The 16,693-nt window shown below is 44.7% G+C and overlaps 2 long non-coding RNA genes across 6 annotated transcripts in view; one reads left to right on the forward strand and one right to left on the reverse strand.

The window, feature by feature from the left end:
* LOC143683669 (uncharacterized) lies at window positions 1–12,843 on the reverse strand. Of its 4 annotated transcripts, none has more exons than XR_013175587.1 (6): window positions 12,796–12,836; window positions 11,744–12,034; window positions 10,559–10,855; window positions 2,775–3,005; window positions 1,259–1,377; window positions 1–507 (listed from the first exon to the last, which is right to left on the reverse strand). It is a non-coding gene; the product is annotated as an uncharacterized LOC143683669 (long non-coding RNA). The 4 variants fall into 4 exon arrangements; XR_013175588.1 differs by lacking the exon at window positions 12,796–12,836 and adding an exon at window positions 12,121–12,336; XR_013175586.1 differs by lacking the exon at window positions 11,744–12,034 and having other exon boundaries at window positions 12,796–12,843.
* The window catches only part of LOC143683667 (uncharacterized), a 266,606-nt gene continuing 262,690 nt past the window's right edge, over window positions 12,778–16,693 (forward strand). For both annotated transcript variants that reach the window (XR_013175582.1, XR_013175583.1), the window contains exons 1-3: window positions 12,778–13,500; window positions 14,011–14,140; window positions 14,958–15,070. This is a non-coding gene — a long non-coding RNA (uncharacterized LOC143683667). The remainder of the gene's footprint in view (window positions 13,501–14,010; window positions 14,141–14,957; window positions 15,071–16,693) is intronic.

The following is a 16,693-nucleotide window of genomic DNA, read 5'->3' on the forward strand; positions in this document are numbered from 1 at the left end:
CTGTTGATAAGTCTTCTTCCCCCTATAGATTATAAGCTCCCTGTGATCAGGGTCCTTATGAGTCTCGTTCGTTCCCAACACCTGGATCAGTGTACAGTTGGTATGTAATGAGCCCTTGGATTAATGGATGAATAAATGTACTATAGACCTGGCTCTGGGCCAACCCATTGACAATTGTTTTAGTTTCCTAGCTCTCAAAACAAATACCATGCAATAGGTTGGCTTGAATAGAGAAGTTCATTGGCTCACGGTTTTGAGCGAGGAGAAGTCCCAAATCCAGGAGTCATAAAGGCGATGTGTTCTCACAGAAGAACCCTGGAAATCTGGGGCTAGCGACTGGCAATCCCTGGTCCTTGGCTTTTCTGGCCCATGGCAGTGCACCTGGCAGCCTCTCCTGGCCTCTCCCTTCTCTTCCAGGTTCTGTCGACTTTCAGCTTCTGGCTTTCTTCCTCTCTATGACACTCCCTAAAAGGCCTTCGTGGACATGCTGAAGACCCACTGGGGTTACTGTTGGACCAATTAGATATTACCATTCAGACAGGAGTGACAGTTTTGAAGGAGTGACACTGACATTATTTAGCATTTATTTCAGGGGCAGTGGGGATGGAGGAGGCTGTGGCACCTAACTTGGCGATTGCTGTGCTGACACACTGTTTGGGGTTCCAGTGACTTGGATCTCCTTTTCTATCCTACTTTCTAAGCTGGATTCTCCATCCTTCTTGCAGATTCTATGAGCTACTCAGTGTTCCAAATATTAATTTTCTGCCCCAATTAGAGTAAGTTATTTGCAACCAAAAATCCTGACTACTGTAGTAAATTCATCTATCTGTCCATCCGTTCATCCATCCATTCATCCATCCATCCTCCAGACATCCATGCATTCAGAACATCGACCCATTTGAACATCCATTCTTCCATTTACCCTTCCATTTCTGTAACACAACAGGCACTAAGGACTGGGCAAATACAAAGGTAACTAAGTCCACAGTGGTAGGAAATAGCACGAAACAAGAGCCGCACTCAAATCTGGGAGAGTTTCACAAAGGAAACATTGGCAAAAATACGGGTTGCATTTAGGAAGAGGGATGGTAGAGTAGCTTGGAGTTGGCTCCCGAGCTGCAGGAGTTAGGGGAGGGAGTAGTTCTTAGAACCTGGAGATAGTGTGTGGAGCGGTCTCCTGACTGTGGTTGTGGCTTTTGGTAGAGGGACAAGTCAACCTGCAGTAACCTGACAGGGAGGGGACCCGGGGCATAAGTACCTTGTCAAAACACTCCTCCCTCCCTCTGATCTCTTGCCAGCTCAAGAGAGCACATGGAGTCGGCCCTTGCCGGTCAGCCTCCTGGGCACAGGCGGAATGCGGAAGGATGGAGCGTGGATCTGCAGGGGCACATGGAAGGCGGTGTAACTGAAAGCACGCACTGCTTTATTCAGAATCCTCCAATGGGTTTGTGCCATCTGCAGATAGACACCCAAGGATTATGAACTATGGGGCTTGCCATGATTGGTGGCCCCAACCCATTTATACCCGTGAGCATTCATGTGCCCCCTACTCTCCTTTTGGTTTTGCCCACTCCAGCTACACTGGTCTCCATGCCCCACACTCCAGACAAGCCTCACCTTATGCATGATGATGCCCGATTCCCTCTCCCTGGAATATTCTTTCTCTGCAGACCCACATGGCTCACCCTCCCTGAAATGACAGCTCCTCCCCACCACGCTCACCTTTTCTATCCTCCTTCCCTGATTCAGCTTCCCCCTTAACGCTTTTCACCATATCACATATTATATACATTAGTTATTTTTCTTGTTTATCTTGTGCCTTGTTAACCCTCTCCCCTAGGAGGATATAAGTTCCAGTATACAGGAAATTTTTTGCTGTTTTATTGTTTGATTTCCAGTGCCCAGAAGAATCTTTGGCAGAGGATGTTTAATAAGCATTTTCTGGGGAAATGCATGAAGATATGGAAGTAGCTCTGTGGAAGTATCTGACCTATTATAGGAGAGAAATTCAGCCAAGACTTTTCTGTGAGAGTTTCTGCAAACTCATTTCATCCCTAGTGCTGCATGGGCTGAAACTCAAGTTAGAGTTAATATGCTACTTGTGCCCTTAGGAAATGTCCTGAACTTTCCATGCAAGCTGTGGACTTGGCTCTTTTTGCGTTCTTATCCTGTGTAGGAAAACCTGAGGGCAGGGAAGGGAAAAAGTGAACACTTCGCACATTTCATCTTCAAAGCACTTAATAAACGTTCAAGTAATTAATTCCCCTGGCTCTCTGGGAAGTGGATTTTATTGTCTCTGTTCTGGCAATAGGGAAATGAGTGCGTTGAGGAGTTCAGTCCTTTTCCCAGGGCCACAGTATGAGCTGCGAGTGTGTGAGTGGTGCCAGATTTGCTTTGGCCCTGGCTGAGTTTCTGACCTGGAGATCTACTGTTTCCTTGTTGGTGGGCAAAGAACTGGAGGCACGTGGGAAATAGTATACACAGCCTTGGAGGAAGACCTTTTCCCATTTTTGGAGGGCTTTGGGAGCTGGGCACTCAGGAGAGAACCCCCCTGGACCTATCTTTCTTCTGATGTTAAAGGTCTAAGTTGAGGTTTAAGTGTAAACTTTACAGAGTCAGGGAAAATCAACCCTTTCCTGGTGTGGGTGTGGAAAGGGTTGATAGGAAAGAGAGGAAGCCATAGCTTCTGCTACCTTTGGCTCATCAGGGACCCTCTGTGATTCCTATGTCTATGCTGCAACCTCTTCCTTGGTGTCATCCCCATCAAAACTTACCTATCTGTTTTCTCATTCCATCAAGGTACTACTCTCAGAGAGAAGGGCCATCAAAGTCAATGGATGACTTTATATTAGTAGTATGAATGTGTATTCCATGGAGTTCGCATTCTTACAGCTATAATTGCCATGCCATTATTTCTCTAAATGCTGGACTGAGGGTTAGAAGACCCGAGTTTTAGGTCCTACTACTAACTTGCCATGTATCAAGCTCAGCCTCTGTTTCCCCATCTGTGAAATAAATAAAAAACATCATCACATAGAAATACTTACCATGCATTAGGCAATATTCTAAGTGCTTTACATTTGTTGTCTCACTAACTTGCACTACTCTTTTAGTCAGAAACTATGATTCTTCCATTTTTAAAGATGAGGAAGCTGAGGTACAGAGAGATCAAGCAATTTATCTGGGGACCCACAGCTAAAAGGTGTTAGAGGTGGAATTAAAACCCAGGCAGCTTGTGTGCAGTCTGGGCTTATAACCACTACGGTATAGGGATTGGTTTGAACCAGGCACAGGAAAAGGCTTCAATGCAAAACAGTCCCAGCATAGCTTTTATTGGAATAATCCTCCCACCATAAACAATTATAAAAGCTTAAAAAAATACGCAAGACAACTCTCTATAAGTTTTGGAGTGCAAACAAGGCCTGAACTTGCGAGAATATGATGCTAGAGAGAAGTAGAACATACTGAGGAGTTCTCCAAATTTGTCCCAGGTTTTTCCCCAAAGCTTTTGGCTAATTCATGATGTAGGTGTTTAGAAACTAAGCAGAAAGTAGTCAGCTCACTGGACTGAGGAGAAAGAGTTTGGATCTGTGGTTGCCAAAGTGGCCAGGAATTGAGAGGCATGTTGTGGAGAAGGCATGAACCCAAAAACGTGAATGCAGTTTCTCCTCAAAACATTTGCTGACTCCAAAGCTGTATACATAGAGCAAGGCTTCCAGAAACCCAGCAGAAATTAGCATCTGGGAGTTTGAAGAACTGAGCCTGGAGAGAGCAGCAGCTATTGAGCTTTGGTAAAAAACCCTCTACTTTCACATGGGACACCAGAAGGGTTATGAGTCAGCGCAACTCAATGCTTCCATTAAGAGTAAAAGCAAAACCAAAATAGACTAGCAAAGCCTAAAGCCAGCCATCTACAGAGTCAAGGTCATCTGCTTGTGGTTTATCTGCTTTCCAGAAGAAAATTCAACCTTCCCTGGAGGAAGTTAACATCAGCCAGAACCTCAACATTTTTTTCAAACGTTATGTTCAACAGTCAACCAGAAATTATGAGGCATGCTAAAAAAAGGATCAAATGACTGAAAACCAAGAGGGGAAAAAAAATAAGACAATATAAGCAAACCCATGGGTGATTAAGATAGTGGAATTATTATGCAGGGACACAAACACACAAGTGATTCATGGAGGGGGATTATCCAACAGTGACTTTAAAGCCTAAGATTTTTGAAATGTAGAATTTAAGTTGTAGAATTTCAGGAGACCTGGAATCTATTTTAAAACAGAATCAAAGGAAAAACTAGCCATGAAAACTGAAATTAATAATTCCATAGATGGTTCTAATAACTGATTAGACTTAGTTATAGAGAAGATCAGTTACCAGAGAGAGAGCAGTAGAAAATAATCACACAGGCTTGAAGCACAGAAGAATGATGAATGATATTGAAAAGAATGTAAGCAAGTTAGGGGCTCAGTGGAAGGATTCAAGATATACGTGATTGAAATCCGAGAAGGGAAGAAGAGAAACAGTGGAACTGAAGTGACATATTAAGACATATTGGCTGAGAAATTTCCTAAACTGTGAAAAACATTAAGCTGCAGATTTGAGAAGCTCCATGAAGCCAAAGCAAGTTGAAGACATAGAAACCATATTCTCACACATCTTAGTAAAACTTCCGAAGACTAAGGACAGGGAAAATCTTTAAAGCATCCAGGAAATAAAAGACATTACCTTCAAAGAAACAATGAGTCTAATGGCTGACTTTTTAACCATGTAAGAGCTAATGCTGGTCAAATGTTAACGGAGGCCATCACTGATAGATCCCAAGGGTTACTGAGGCCCAGGCAGAACTCTGCTGAAGCTTGCGGTGATAGATTAGCAATGTCTGCCATGTGTGCAAAAGGGAAGAAGTGGCAGCATCAATGTTATGCATTTCCTATTCTTAGCTTTGATGGCTGTTGAGAGTTCTTTCCCCTGAATAATCACAGAGTGTCTACTCATAGCAAACCACTGTGCTGGGTAAAGGCAGGAGCACAAAAATTTAAGTAAAGTTCCATCCATTCAAATGTAAATCCAAGTGGCAGAAATTTGGGGCTATCAACAGCTTTAAGTTCAACTCCTCATAAATTCTACCACTTGAACTTGCTACTTCACCTGCCAGAGTGTCAGTGTCTTCAATTATAAAGTAATAGTACCTACTTCAGAGTGTTGTTACGGTGTTAAAGGAGCTAAAGCATATAAATCATCAAACGTAGTGTCTGAAGCATAGTAAGCATTCAAAACTAGGTAGATATTATTGTTACCTTACATAGGCACGTTCATTCCCCAGATAGCCACTGACTTCTATTTGTATAATGAACTTTCATTCAACCAATCAACATCTGTTAAGTGCCTGCTGTGTTTGAGGAAACATGTAAGGTGTTGGGAGTCACAAAAATGCATGGATCTTGGTTTTTGAAATGCGTGGATCTTACCATCCAATGAACTTTGAGAACAATTGAGTGAGGCATCAGAGTGAGTATTTCCCTTTGACTCTTCCTGGATTTTCTAAATAGTCTACATCACATCCTTGAGGATGTCATCACCTCTCAGTGAATTGCAGTGGCTCATCTTCAGTATGTTCCTCCCTTGGGGACGTGTTGGGTCAGGCCATCAGTAGAAACACATGTCGTACATTTTTCATCCCCATCCCCATCCCCATCTATGCCACAGCCATTTCATCTGTTTGTGCTTTAGCCACTGTCATCTGATGCTTTGGCAAGTAAAGTGACCTGCTTAATGTCACACCCTCTGCCTTCCAGGTGAAACATTGGCCAAAGAGATTGAGGAAGCAACACATTGCAGTAGCCCAAAGGTCCTGGCAAGTTTGTTGGCAAACAGCGTTAGGTGATGTCTCAGAGCAGGCTGCGAAAATCTCACAGCGCCTGATTACTTAGAGAAGGAGTCATAGTAAGGGAACAAGAAGTAATTTTGAAATAAAGTGGCTTTGGATTAAATCTTGGCTCTGCCACTGGCTAAGTGATCCTGGGAAAAGTCAATTCATTGGGCTGAAAGTGTTTTCCCCACCTATAAAGTTGGTTTAATGATTGTGAGAAATGAGAAAGATGCATACTGAGCACCAACTGTGTAGCTGCTGCTAGTACTGCTGTTGTTTGTCAACTTTACTTGTTCAGGGGATCTGGGAATCCCTGCTTCTGGACTGGTTTCCCCCAAGTGCTCTTTCCAAAATATTAGTTCAGCCCCAGCCATGAGGCAACTTGAAGTGAACCCACCTACTTTCTTGTGAACACAAAATGCTAACAGCACGTTTTGGTCCCAAGGATTGGTTTTGTCAAGGGTAGTAAAATTGATGTGGTTAAGCCCCTAGAGTTGTTTGAGAGAACTGAGAAATCTTGGGGGAGCCAACAGGAAGTGGCTGGGCAGGCCTTAGAATGTTCTAATGGGGAAAGCTATGCCAGCAGTTTGCAGTATCCAGCTGAGTCTGGGTGAGCTCACTTCTGGGGTCTCAAAGTGGGGTAAGGAAGTCAAGAAGATGGTTGTTCCTTTAGTCCTTCCAAGGCTAGGGCCAGCATTAGTGCTTGCTGCTGTTATACAGGCCTGGGTGTGGCAGAGGTGTCCAGCTGTCCAACAAAAATGTATGACCAGCTTTCATCATTTCCATAGCAAGTATTTTTGACTAGGAGGCAATTGTATAGGCAGGGACAATAGTTCCTGGCTGTCCCTTGCAACCAGGTAAAACCATTTTACTGGTTCTTACCCATGTATGTATGTATGTGTGTGTGTGTGTGTGTGTGTGTGTTATTGTGGGTCCAGAGACCTTGAAATGTGGTGGGGGGCTTTTTCAGGCTATCTTGCCCTGGGTGTAGTGCAGGGCAGTGGACTCCAAAGTCCTGAGGGGTGGTGGAACCAAAAGATGGAATGGGTTCTTGAATCACCACATGGAGGAACCCCCATGCTGAACCTCCATGTGAGCATAAAAAAATACATTTCCATTGTGTTAAACCACCGAAACTTTTGAGTTAATTTGTTATAGCAGTTAGCATGGCTTTAACACACCAAATTAGGTATCCTTACATTCAGCAGCGCTATAACCCTGGTGCTCATGGTTAATCTGGACTTCTGGAGTGACAGTGTCCCCATCCCTACTGACTGTACCTTGACTCTTTAAAATCGCATCAGTAAAAAGACTGACTGTATCAAGTTTAGTGAGGATAGGGAGCAACTGGAACTCATACACTGCTGGGGGGAATATAAAATGGTGCAACCACTTTGAAAAACCACTTGGCAGTTTCTTAAAGAAATAAACACATGCCTACCCTATATGATCCAGCCATTCTACTCCTAGGTGTTTACCAAAGAGAAATGAAAGCAATGTTCAAACAAAGCCCGGTACACAAAAGTTCATAGCAGCTTGACTTTAATAGCTAAAAACTGGGCACTAACCTCCCAGTGTCCCACAAGTCCCTGCTGAACGTCCTGCGCCTAGTTCCCATGAGAGGTCCTGTGAAAAACCCCACGTTGAATATCAATTAGGAAATCTTGAATCTCCATTATATCCCTCTAGTCCAGCATCTCTCACTGAGATGACTACCACAGCCTCCTACCTGGTCTTCACACCTTCTGTTTTTCTCAACCCAGGGGCCAGAGAAGTCTCTTCAAAAACAGATCTGATCACATCCTTCCAATTGTATCTCATCACACTTGGCGTACGATCCAGTCCTTTCTGAGAACCACAGTGCCAGAGGAGTTCTGACCACTGGTTCTCAGAACTTGTTGCTGTCACTCTTTCCTTGATCACTGTGTCTAGGCACAATGGCCTCCTTGCTATTACTTGAATATGCCAGACTTCCTGTACTGCAGTGAAACTGTGTGCTTGCTGTTCCCTTTCCTTCTGACACTGTTCCCTTGGCTGTTACACATGGCTCCATTAAGGTCTCTGCTCAAGGTTATCTAATCAGAGAGGCCATCCCTGGACATCCTCCCTAAAATTACCCTCTATCCCCACTCTATTCCTTTACCTTATTTTTTTCTTCATGGCACTTAATACTATCTATAATGCTGCGTTACTTTTTCTAAAGCTGAATAATAAATTACCACAAAATTAGTGGCTTAAAGCAATATACATCTATTCTTTAATGGTTTCTGTGGGTCAAGATTCTGGGTATTACACTTAGCTGGGTCCTCTGCTCAGGATCTCACAAGGCTGCAATCAAGGTATACACAGGGTCGTGTTCTCATCTTGGAGGCTTGACTGGGTAACCATCCACTTCCAAGTTCACTCAGTTTGTTGGCAGAATTCGGTTCCTTGTGATTGGAGGACTTAGGGTCCCAGCTTCCTTCTGGCTGCCTGCTGGTAGCCAAGCTCAGTCCTAGAGGATGTCCAACTTCCTTGCCACAACATGGCCACTTATTTCACTTAGTCAGCAAGAAAAGTCTCTAGAGTGAGTCTGTTAGCAAGACAGAGTCTTATTTATGATATATCACAGGAATGACATCCCATCCCATCACCTTTGCCTTGTTCTATTGGTTTGAAGCAAGTCATAGGTCCTGTCCACACTCAAAAGGAAGGGATCACACAAAGATTTTAACACTAGGAAATGGGAATCATGCAGGGGGCACCTTAGAGTCTGTCTTTCCCAGTTATTTTCTATACTTTCTCATTTTTTATTATTTGCCTCCCTCACTAAATGAAGCTCCATGGAGTCAGGACTTTATCTGTCTTGTTCAGCACAATATCTCCAGCTCCTGGAACAATGAATGTCACATAGTAGATGCTCAAAATATTTTTGTTGAATGAATGAATGAAACTTATTTTTAAAAAGCTAGCTTAAGTAGATATTTGTTCCTTTAAACAAACAAAAAAATACTATCTTGAAATATTGTTTTGAAGTTTAAAATGAGACGAAATCAATGAAAGTGCTTTGTAAACTAGAAAGCATTCTGTAAATGCCAGGGACTATTCTTTATGCATTAGCAGTTCACCTTCTTGGAGCTTCTCTGGAAAATCATCGCTTTTTTTATTGAGTTGTCCGCCTCTACTTCCCATCCTTTCTCCCTCTTGGCACGTGGTGGGTTTGCTTTCCCTACCCCTTGAAGCGGCTTTGTGACTTGCTGTGACAAGTGAAATATGAGTGGATGTGATGTATGTAGATTCTGGATGGACGCTTTAAGGGTTGGTGCATATGATGAGCTAATTTCCTTTGCTAGAGTGACTTTTTATTCCATATCATCCTGGGTCCTTCTATGATGATCCTGCCAAGTAGAGCTCCCAGCTGATTTGAAAAGAAAACGTAGAGAAGGCAGGAAATACACCTTGTTGAGTGGGACTGCTTGTTACTGCAGCATAACCTGGCCCATCCTTAATGCCATTATAACCAGCTCTCCTTAGATAAATAGCTTCCTTTTGTTCTTCACCATGGAACAGACCAAATAGAGTTGATCATGTAAGAAACAGCTTGATTTAAAAACTCCATGTCTGTTTTTGTGACTATGACTTGCTTTGTTCATGGTACCTTAACATATCTGGCAGGTTACTTGGCCTCTCAAAGTATATTGGTTTTATTTCTCTGAGGAATGGCTGCCGATCTCTTTGAGATCTATACCACCTTACCACTACCAGCTACCCATAGGAAATTTCAGGCATCCTCACGACAGCCTACCTTCAGCACCTGGAGCCTGCTACTAGAGAACCGCCCGTGCCAAATAGCTCAACCGGCTTGCGATGCCTCAAGCAGTTCTGAAGAATCCTCCTGGATCCATCTAAACTGAATTTCTTCAGCACCACTAAGTAATTTAAGACCAACCCAAACCTCTCACCATCCTTCAGATGACGCTCCTGCCATGCGACAGATAGAACTTCCTATTATTTGTACAAAAGTGAGGATTTAGGGAGACTGAAACCTGCACAGCTCGGTTATCTCCCATCACCCTTTATCTTAAATCAGTGGGAGATATGGTAAAAGACTTACTGCCAGTATTTTGTTTTATTTGCAACTTTGTGGCTAGGCTCAATCGCCTACCATGTTCCTTGTGCTAATTCCGATCTTAATGAAGCCAACTAGTTCTCTTATGAAATGCAATTTTCCAAGAAACCTGGCTTTCAGTCAAGTAAGAACTTTCATTAGAAGGCAATGGAATCAGCAGACCTCATCAGCATCTTCTGTTTTCAGGTGGATCTATTCCATGCAATGGGAAAAACTCATCATGGTTTGATTTAGTTGGGATTTGGAAACCATGGTTGGTGGAGAAGGTGCATATATGAGCACCCCCTCCCCCAGCTTTTAGCCTCATTTGGAATAAGTAACGCCCCCCAAGTCATCCCAAAGCTCATTGTGGCGGCTGAATTTAGGGCAAGAAGAGCCCCTTCTCACTGTGATTAATACAGCAGATTCATAAATACGCATAAGCATTATCCACACATCCATTTTTATATCAATAGAAAATAGTTTCCAGATGTGCGCTTGAGGTGACAGGCTTTGTGCTGCTGACATTTTATTTTCTGTTAGGTCTCAGCCCAGCCCGGCCCACAGCCTATTGTTTTTATATCAAAAAGACTAGTCTTACCTGCTTAATAAGCTGAAGGAATTCACAGCAACCTGGGGGGAACTGAAGGAATGCAGCTTTCGGATCCAATTAGAGAGATGTGGCCAGGTCCCCAGGGTTCTCAGGTTCAGATGCTTCAGTCCACAATGTCATCCATTGTCTGTCTTGGGCGGGTGCTAAATGATTTCGGTTTCTGCAGCTCCTGCTGCCTGGCCTGTGCACAGCCCCAGAACACGCACAGAGGGGAGCTGCCCATCAGGCTGCCCCTCTCGGCTTTCTGGTCTCCTATTCTCTCTGCAAGCCCTTGAGGTGGCCTTTCTAGGGGAAGAGAAAGGAGAGTCACAGGTTTCAGTCTCTCTCTTAGGGAAGTCCAAATCCTCCCCTAAGTTTGAAGGGCCATTCTTGTTGACTTGGGGTTGGCAGAAAACTCCAAAGTGTGAGCCAAATTTAGAGTTAGAATCCTGCCTCTGCCATTTCACAGCTGTGTGACCTCAGGAAGACACTTAACCTCTCTGAGCCTCAGATGGCTCATCTGTACACTGTAGATCTTGATGCTGCATATTTCCCGGGCTTTTGTGAAGATCAAATGAGATGAGGCAAGGAAGGCTTTAAGCACGGAACCTCGTACATATAGACCCTTCATAAATAGTAGCTAACGTCATTATCATTACTACTGCTATTGTTATGTTTAAACCTAAGCTGGAATCCACACTAACTTTCCCAGGGTGGTCCCTTGGTTGAGAAACCGGCGTGAATACAATGCCTTCTGGAAGTACTTGCTGGACCTGCCTTAAAACTTCTCTTGCAACATCCCTGGTTGGGCACACCTCCCAGAGCCTTGGAAACAAGGGTTATATCCTGATGTGCTGGAGCCACCTCACTGACTTTGAACTCTGTGTAGTCCCCTGCCCCCTTTTCTTTTTGGAAGGACCTGTGTTGATTTAGTCCAGCTCCGGATAGGGAGGCATACAGTGAAATACTGGACCGGGGAGCCAAAGTCGGCTAAAGTTTCCCCTCTGATGTGAGCCTGCCTTGTTGTCCATAGTGGACCCCAGCCGGCATGTTCTAAGCACTCAATTACTGGGTGTTGAGTGAATGGATGGAGGAGAGGGGGCTTAGCTAACAGTCATCTAGAGGAAGTAATAATAATAATAATAATATCATAATGGAAACGATACTAATGCCTGTCATTTTCTGGGAACTTACTCAATGCCAGGTGAAGTGCTGGATAAGGATTTTTTCATTTACTCCTTAATGGAGACCCTGTGGCATCGATGCTGGGATGCCCTTTGCAGAGAGGAGGCCATTGAGATTTATTCCAGGATCTGGCCATGGTAGTGAGCAGAACCTGGTTTTAGGCTCAGGGAATCTGAATCCAAAGCCCTTGCATCTAACCACCAAAGTTTAGGGCCTGCCTGACTCAGTTGTTAAAATGTTCAACTTTGAGTTGGCCTCGTTTTGAAGTCCCCAGGGGGCTTCCCTGCTTCATTTCACAGCCTGGGATGAGAGTAAAACAACAAGATTTCAATCCTCCCTTTTAAAGAAACGTCAGGGCCTACCTGTCTACCTGTCTGTTAACCCACCTGTCTCATAGATTATCTAGATCATGAGACTGAGCCAACCAAATTTCATGGGAGCTGTACAAGGAATGAGATAGACCCATACAACTTCCTCCAATGCTGACTTTGTTTCTATATACAGAGAAAAAAAACCCATAAAAATTTAAGAGTTAATTTAAGATTAAATTTTAAAATTTTGTGTATCTTTTCTGTTTAAAAATTAGATTTCTATATTATTTTATTTAGAGTTTACTTTTATCTATTTTTTTTAAGAAATGAATTTGGAAAGGACAAAAGGCTATACAGTGAAGATTCCCTCCTTCACTTCTCCCCTGTCCCTGGGCTCCCCTGCTCAGGGCAACCAACGCTTTCAGTTTCTTGTGTGTCCTTCCAGAAGGAGTCTACTACTGGAGTGTCCAATTGGGAGAAAGGGATATTTCCTTTTCATTTTTATCTGTATCTGTTGTCTGAATTTTTGACAACAAGCTCAGTTTAAAAAAATTAAAGGTAATAGAACGTGATCATAGAAGGGCACTAATCCTTCCCCTCCATTGCATCTTGTTCCCCAGCTTCCGAAGCAGACGCTTAGGAGCTGTCACTTCTCTAACTGGGACAGCTGGGCTGGGTCCACTGGTTCGCTAATGGCTGCAGCACTGGAGCCTTCACGGGAGGGAAGGAGAAAATTGGGGGAGGTGTTACCTTTGATCTCTGGCCCCATCACCCTGATTCGTCTCCATGACAACCACTGGAACCCAAGGGGTAGAGAATGAGCCCCATTGTTCCATCCTCCCCACCTTCATTCCACCTTAATTACCTATGCGGTTACAGGCCAGGTCTGTCCTGGGCCTTGGGATGCAGTGATGAACCGGGAGGACACGCACTTAGATGAGTGACCCCACTGCTCTCTTCATCTGACCCATTTCCTTTCTCTGCCTGCCTCCCCACTCACAAAATGCCCCAAAGGAAACTTGGCTTCCATGGGTTGGGATTCGGGCCTCAGCTGTCTCTGTGGCTGAGCCATCTGACCCTGTAGGGAAGTCGTTTTGTGCCTTAGAGCTTCAACGTTCTCATCTGTAAATTGGGCATAAAAGTGGGGCCCATATTCTAGGGTTGAAAACAAAACATGTTCAAAGCACAGTGGCTGGCCCCTAGCGAGCAGTTAATAAGGCTGGTGTATCCTTATTGAGAGAAAACACCTGAAGGCCTGGGGACTTCCCTAGCTCCTGCTTTTGGGGTTGTCCTTTCGATAATGATTGGACTTTTCTTGCCAGTCTCGGTCTTTACTTATTGGTTCATCCATGCACTTTGTTTTCTGGCTCGGTGGATAGCCTTGCTCTCTGGCACATGCTCACGTCTACCCCCGGTCCTCCGGTCATACCATGCCCTCCCCTCCATTCAGAACAGGTATGTGCTGCTCCCTCTGCCTCGAGTACTCATTTCTGTCCTCTCGTCCCCTGCCTAACTCCCATTGCCCCTCAGGTCTTCGCAGAGATGGCACTTTCTTCAGGAGATCTTACTTGATTCACAAAGATGTCCCCCTTAGGGGCTTCCATGTCTTAGTATTTGTCCAGTTAAATTACAGCTGTCCAGTCCCTTGCCTGTGAACCCATTCTGGTCTGTGGGCACCTTGAGAGCTGTGCTCTGTTCGGTGTTTGGCTCCCTAGCTGAGAGTCTTATCTAGAAAGTTCTTCATAGAGGTTTGGACACGTTCGGGTATAAATATGTGTTGAGCAGCTTCTGTGTCAGGCATGGTAGTTGAGAACAAGGTTAAGTAGGACCCCTACCATCAGGGACTTCACGTTCTATGGTGGTGGCAGGAATGGATGTTGGGCTCTGGTGTGCCCAGTGAGCAGCATTATGGAGCGCCTCGTAGCTCCCCAAGTAGACTCGGCCCCTCCCTCTCTATGTTTGCAGCTGCTATTCCCGACGCCTGCAGTACCCTTTCTCCATTTGGACTTAACCTGTGCACCCATGGGGCCCTTCATAATTGAGTGCCTTTGATTCCACTGCACTTCGAAAACTCCATCAAAGCAGAGAGTCTTAGGTATGTGTGTCCCCACTGGAAGGTGAACCCCCAGAGAACTCAGAGAATGTCCCCCACTTCTCTGCAGCTCCAAGACCCAACTCAGGCCTGGGTAGCGAATACGCCCTTAGCAAACATTTGCTAAAGAATGAGTGAAATCATGTTCTCAGTCTGCTTCTGGCGAAGGAAGCAGAAGTTTCTACGAGGCTTTTTGCACAATTCTGATCTCATCCACTGCTTGATGATGTGATTAATGGAACTCTCAGAGACTGGTGGTGAGGAGGCCTGGCCTGGCCTCCGGGATTATCCAGAAACATGTTTCTGCAGAAGTGCCAAGTGACCTGGTGCGACTTTTGGACCCACTGATGCTAAATAAAATTTACATTGTTTATTAACAATATTGATTGATTTTACTGTTAAAAGAGGCATTCCTTTCCCACATAGAGAGTGTTTAAATTAAGATTTGTTGAGAAACAAACATTTGTGCCATAGAGGCACAACCTGCACATTTTTCTTGGGAAGGGGGATTTATCCAAGACATGAGGGAGGTGGGAATGGGTATTGAAGAGGGAACTAGAATAGAAGGAGAAGACTGTGGGCAGGCTGCCTCCTTTCCCAGGTAGGGCTTGGGTGGCCCTCATCAGTGGCCTGTTTTGCATGATTCTGCTTGATAAGGCCGCCTGGCTTTCCCCTCTGCCTCTGAATGGGGACTCGCTTTCTAAAGAAGGGCCTAGAACCCAGGACCCCTGGCTCCTAGTACAGCCCTCTTTCCTTTACGCCATCGAGCTCTTAACCCAAGGGCATGATTCTACAAATTGTTCTCTTTCTGAATTTGCAGACAATCTCACTAATGCCAGTGGTGAAAAACAAAACAAGTTTTCTGAGAGCCACAGATGAGCTCATGTGACACTTCTCGTGACTGAAGATAGAGCTGCCCTCTAGGAAAAGCAGGTTTGTCACAGGGTAGTAAAGCCTAGTATCCAGCAAGTTTGGACGGGAGGCACAAATGAAGAAGAGAGGTCAGAGCTGCGTCAGGCCAAGTTCTGGGAGGAGACAGATGGCACCTTCTGGCTGGGCCATTTGAGGGGAGGTTAATCAAGGGACCATTTACAAATGCCTGGGCCAGATGTAGGGAAACCGAGAAGGGAGATCCAGTACTCTGGGGCTAGCAACAGCAGGGAGCAGTTACCTCCCTGACTCCTGAAGGAGCCAGTACTGGAACTTCGAGAGGGCAGGAGCCCGGACCTCCAGCCTGCATAGACGCAGTGACCCTAGAGGGAGGGAGCTGGAGATTACACATCCCAGCCTCACTCACACTCCCATCTCCTGCTGGTATTCCCTGGTGGCCAAACCCAACTTGAAGCCAAAGAAGAAGGAACTCATAACAATTCATAAAGATCAATCTCCCAGGTTAGAGAGCAGGATGGAGGAAGATGGAGAGTGGATCTGCAAGGACAGATGAAGAAGTCTAACAAGGTTTATAAGATAGGTTTTAGATCCCATGTTTCTTGAAAAACAAGGTCTTTTAATCTACCCGATCCTCTTGTGGTTTTCCCATTTTGTGAAATGGGAATAATAAAAATGATGATGCCCTCCTTAGAAGGTGGTGTGAGGATTGAATGAATCCATTCACGTGATGAACTTAGAACATCCTAAGTAAGCATTAGCTTTTATTTTATTATTACATGGTTATGATCCTTTTTTTCCCTCTACTTTTGAAAAGAGACATGGGTACACGATCTATTTTATTGTCCCTTTAATTCTTGTGTAAGTAAAACAACAGCGAGTGTTGAGTGGCAAAGAACAGCTGAAAAGGAGACGCACAGAGGAGTGATAGGGAATGGTGGCGACTGGGGCGAAACATAGGGTCCCATTTCAAAGGATCACCGATCACTCAACTCTAGCTGTTTGTGGCCTTGTAGGAATGTCGGCTTAGTGTTGCCAGAGCTGTCAATGTTTCAATAAAAGCTGGAAAACTGGAATTTTTACTTGAGATCTTCTGACTTTTAAATGTTGGCAACTGATTCAAAAAATTTTAAAAGGTATTGTGTGGGCCAACACTCTGTGAGCCAAACAAAACAGGTCCGGGGGCTGGATCCAGCACACATGTAGCCGGATGTGATCTCTGGTTCAGCTTATAACTGGGACCAGCGGAAGCCGTTGGCTTCTCAAGGGAGGACAAGCATGACCTTGACCCCTGAAAGAGGTCTTCAGTGGGGCCTGAGCTAAATGACCGGAGATAAGATAAAGCATCTCAACCTTAAAGCCTAAGCCCCAAGACAATGCATAGGAAGGGGGTGACGTGTAGTGGGCAGGGGTAAGTGAGGGCGTGCTTTCTTACTAAAGGGACACACGGGGTTGATTTTACAGGAAGTGAGGGACAGGACTAATATCACATTCATGGGTCAGATGTCACCAGCACTTCCTACTCTTGTCTAGATACCCCATGAAGTGATGTTGCCTTGTCCAAAGCGTTTGAAGCTCTTTTGCGGGGAGGAGAGGAAAGCAAACCTAACTCGCTGATGTCACCTAAATTCACAGAATTGACATGAGCATGAGCTCCATGATTCTGCT

Source organism: Tamandua tetradactyla, chromosome 5 (assembly GCF_023851605.1).
Source record: "Tamandua tetradactyla isolate mTamTet1 chromosome 5, mTamTet1.pri, whole genome shotgun sequence".
Taxonomy (NCBI): domain Eukaryota; kingdom Metazoa; phylum Chordata; class Mammalia; order Pilosa; family Myrmecophagidae; genus Tamandua; species Tamandua tetradactyla.